The sequence below is a fragment of the Centruroides sculpturatus genome, unplaced genomic scaffold (assembly GCF_000671375.1).
Source record: "Centruroides sculpturatus isolate CEXI.00-Female unplaced genomic scaffold, Cexi_2.0 scaffold12, whole genome shotgun sequence".
Taxonomy (NCBI): domain Eukaryota; kingdom Metazoa; phylum Arthropoda; class Arachnida; order Scorpiones; family Buthidae; genus Centruroides; species Centruroides sculpturatus.
Genome location: NW_019384438.1, coordinates 1740282 through 1745655, shown reverse-complemented (window position 1 = coordinate 1745655; position 5374 = coordinate 1740282).

The window sequence follows — 5374 nt, the reverse complement described above, 5'->3', positions numbered from 1 at the left end:
ATTATAAATAATTTATCAAATTGTCTTTAGATTAGACATGTCATAAAATATAATAAAGTGATTTAAGTATGGATTTACAATATGGCAAAATTAAATTTTAAGTGAAAAATACTTATTACTTTTAGTTTCATTGCAATACTGTATTCTAACGCAACCGCTTCATAATAGAAACACTTGCGAATTTTCTATTACATTTGAGATGAGAAAATATCATATTCTAATAAGATACGATAATTTCATTCGTTTTTTTATGTCAGATTTTCAAAGTTTTATAGATATATTGATTTTATTTATACTGCATTTCATCTTTAAGTTGGAAATTAGACGATGACACTTAATGTTGGAGACTATTGTGAAAATTAATGTATAAAAAAAAATTATCTGTGCTGTTTGTATCTTGCATTTATTATATATGTGTTTTTCTTAAATGATGTACAATTATTAATCTATTTTTAAATTGGAAATTTAAAAAAATTATGAAAAAATTATAAAAGAATTATTAAAATACATGATATTAAAAATTTTTTATAGTACAGAATTTTAAATTATAGTATAATTTAAAATAAGTTTAATATGATAAACAAATTTATATTTAAAAAATATGTAATTAGATGTTAGAGAATTTGATATTCAGTAATAACATCTTATATTTTGAGTACTTATAATAACTTAAATTTATGATGTAATTTTATCACGGTAATTTGATTTTTTTTATTTATACAATGTTATAAGCTGATAATACTTTTTTAAATATATCATTAATAAAGTAGCATCTTTGTCTTCGAATTTTTAAAATAAATTTTTAGTTTTCTTCCTTTCAATTTTTATTTGAAAGCATTTCAAAGCCTAGACATAGAGTTTAAATCAGATTAAATTTGAAATAGCATTAAGAGAATGGTTTGTCTTTATGAATACAAGATTCAATATACCGGTAATTCTATAGTTGGAAATTAAAGCTAAATGTTAATATTTTTTTTATTTTATATTATTTAATAAATTTTTAATATGTTTTGCATAAACATGGTTTTTATTCAAAGAAATGTTTTAAATAGCTAGCTTATTTAATGTAAATTTTCAAAAAAGTTAAAGTAATTTAATGAATACATTCGAATAAATATTTCAAGTTTGTTGAAAAATGATAAATAAGTCAATACAAAGTATTGCAATCTGCATAATTGTTAAAAATAATAAAAGTAAAGAGATAGATTCTATTGTATTGTATCAGAGGGAAGAGAATTGGTCACGTCATTGTAATCAGCAAATAATGACTGATTGAATCAGTTCTGCCTATTTTAGTGATTGGCCGTTGCCAGAACAATGAATAGATACCGAATTCTAACTAATTGATGCCATTTCTATTATCTAATAACAGTTGCGACAAAATAATTAAATGCTCCATCAAAGAAGAAATTCTTATGAATAAAGGATGAATATTGTCTCTTTGTGACATATTCGGTTCATTTGCAAATAACTTTTATATATACACTTCAATAAAATGCTTATCCATTGAATCGGTACGCTTCCATAAATGCATTATCGAAATTGCTGAATAAATAATAAAATTTAATCATTCGTATGGATGGTGATTATTTAATTATTTCATTTAAATTTCAAATGAAATCAAAGAAATTAACCTATAAAAACTTTTCAAGCTCGAAGAATTTTAAATTTTCTTTTCATTCTTTAGTTAAATTGAAGAATTTTTCTTAATTTTCTTAAATCATTTCTTATTACATTATATAAAATTTCTTTTATTTTCACAATCCTACAAGCTTATATTTTAATAATAAGCACAAGAGTGATGAAAATGAAATAATGAATATTTTATTGAATAAAACTGCTCTTCTTATAAATTATGAGGGTTGTGACTCGCGAAATGATAGTATGTAGGCTATTAATTTCCTAGTTTCATACATCATTATATTGATTCATATATAAAATATCGTGTAACTAAGTCGTGCACACGGAGGTTTTGGTATTTATTTACCCATTTGGAAAGTATTAAAAATTTAAGTCTATAAACATCTATATTGTAAAAATTAATAAAATATATTATGAAAAAATAATGTGTTATTTTTAAACTCACCTTTTTTTTAAAAAATCTCTTACACACGGGCTTGTTGCATGAAACTGAATTCTGATTCTTATGCACTGTTGAGAAGGTTAGGAAGATAATTGAGAGACTAATGTAACAATCTAGAAGGTATGGAAACGTTAACGAGCTTGAATTCGTTTTAATACACGAATTTAGTTCGCGTACTTTTAATTATAGATCAGTAGTAGCAATTACCTTAATATGTTAACAATCCAGGTATCGGGGTTTTATATTGGTATAATTATAAGCAATTTCCAAATCCTCTCGACATATTTAGAAAATGCATTAGTATACGATTAAAAGGCATCACTTGTAAACAAATATAATGTTATATTTATTTTTAAATGCATAAAATATTTTAGTTTTGTATTAATATTTATTTAAAATCTTTCTTAAAAGCACTTCTTTCCAGTTCAATGTTTTATAAAATATAAGATCTTAGCTTCATAATGAGAATGTTTATTTAAACAAAGTTTCCTCTACATTACAGTTACTAACAAAATTGTCTCTCAGAAAAGATTTTAATTTAAAATTTTATTTACAGAACTTAAAAGAGTAAGTTATTATGGGCATTCCAAAATTAATTGAAAGTGCATTCGAATGAAGTGAAATTAATATTAAATTATTTTCTCAAAAATTTTACAAACAATGAAGGAAACGCTTTACATTGATATCATTTTAACGTCACTGAAATGTCATTAAAAATAATGTATTTTATTTATAAAAATTGGAAAATTGTAAATTCTCGAAATTTTCTGGTGATTACTTTTTTATTGAGTAATAAAATCAAATTCTTATCTAAAAAAAAACAGCAACTTCCTCTTTTGTAAAAAGAAATGATTCCTTATTAAAAGAAAAATTATACTAATACGATAAGAAAAAGGTTTTAGTAGATCTCGAACAGATGCTTATTTGAATAATCAGAGAAAAAGTTATAACTAGAACATTAAATTTTTCAAGATAAAATAATAATTTTGCTTTAAAATCTTTTTCCAGATAATGAAAATTTTAATTATCAATAATAAAAATACGAAAAAATTCAATTGAAAAATTTGTAAATTGTATTTTATTTATTTTCTTATATTATTTGGAAAATAAAATAAATTATATTAAGATTAATATTAAAAAAATTAAGTTTTAAACATTAAAATTTCACTTCAGTTCTCTGAGGATGTTTTTATTCTAATGTGATTGGAAATATATAGATCTATATGTAATAATGCTATAAAAAACTATAAAATTTATATGTAAAATATATCTGACAATCAATTAATTTATTAAAAACATAATAATATAAAGCTCATTAATGCTGTTTTGTTTTTATTGGAGAAAGAAATAAGTGAGACTATTTAAAATTGTATGAGAAAAATTACAGAATTAAAGAAAAATGGGAATGAAAAAAATTGAATTGTTTACTAAATTAAATTAAGAAATAAAAAATATAACAATAAAATTTTTAAATTTACATTAACTGATTATATAATATATTCTAATATCGGTAAAGCTAATTTACATCCAAATTTTAAATATTTCTTATTAAAAAATAATCGTAAAAATGTCCTTTATTCAAAACTAAAAATAAATCGATCAAGTAATCTGCGACATTAAATTTGTTGATCATGTGTAAATATGTAATTAAGCCATTACTTAGATCATTTTATGATATTATAAATTAATTAAGTATAGGCCTATATAAAATTTAAATTGCTTTTTCGTTTAAGAAATTTTGCTTTACTTAAAATTATCCTACCGAATAAAGATATGATTTCCCGTAACATTACAGTTCATATTTCACTGACAGGTAGACACGTTACCAATAGATTGATTTATGTACACGAAAGGTAAAACGACAGTTGCGTTTATCGCAATTTAACCAATGATTTACCGACTTTACTTTTGTCAAATACATCTCAATAAGTAGCATCTATATAAAGATGTTTTCGCATGGACTACTTCTCAGACAGCTATTTGAAGAAAGTGTCATTATTCATTTTAAAAAATAAAACTGACTTGGACCGAGCATCAAATTTAAAAATGTATTCCTACAAATATATGTATATATATATATATCCCATCAATATACAGTATATATATAAAAAAACAAACCACAACAAGTAATTGAATTAAGGCAATAATTATCTTCTTATCCTTTATGATGACAGAAATTAGAAATTAAGATGTTCTCTTTGGAGTTAAACAATCACTCTTCCCTTCAATTATTTTAATTGAGAGATTTATTGAATGAGTATAATCAATGGTTAAAACATTAGTGATGAATTAATTCATAATATATGAAGGTAGTTATCATCTTGAACGCATTTAACATCTTCTCTTTCGCTAATTTACTGTATAATGTACAAATATAAAATATCCATCTCAAATAAATTACCTGTGCTTATTTTAGCGTATAAACTAAAAATATTTTAAAATAATTTCTGTGTTTATGTTTACAAGACATCCTTCTATAAATATAAATATGTTTAAAAATAATATTCCCTCCCTTTTTTTTACAATTTACTTCGTTCTTCTTCATTGTATATACAGTGTGTTGTATTTATTAAAGACTTTATGAGTGATTACTTAAGTAATTTAATACTTGGCGAGGAGATTTTGCAGTTTAGAATACATTAAACTACAAATTTTACAGCGCCGAGTACTTTTCATTATAAAATCATGTACAGTTAAACCTCTGAACAACGATCTTCGACAGGAAAAAACAAACAAAAACAAATAAATGTAGTTATTTTGTATGCATTTTTGTTTTAAGAAAGCTTGTGAAGAAATGTCTGTTATTTAGAGGTGGTCGTTGCAAGCGGTTCGACTGTATTTAAATTGAAATGTTTTGAAGAATTAAAGAATAAAATTAATTTTTTCACATAATATATCAAAATTTGATAGAGGAATTTAATTAAGAATTTAAAAAATTATTTTAAACGACACCATAATTATTTGACGTTTTTATTGTGAAGTTCAGAGCTGGCTCAAAAGAGGATATCACGTAACATAGCGCCATCTGGAGGTGTACATCTAAACTTGTAGGAAATATACTAAAAGTTTAGACAATTAATTTGGAATAGAGTTGACAAATGTATCAAATTAGTAAAGTTTAATAAATACGCTCAATTTGATAAATTTTCATTTAGACTTCGTTAAGACATAACATTTTGCAGGAAGAATTCTTAAGAGATGCGAATTTCTTTACTTATTAAATTAAGTATTGTAATTTGTAAAGTAGAAAGGCAAATAGTGTAAATGAATTTTAGAATATTTAATGTGCTA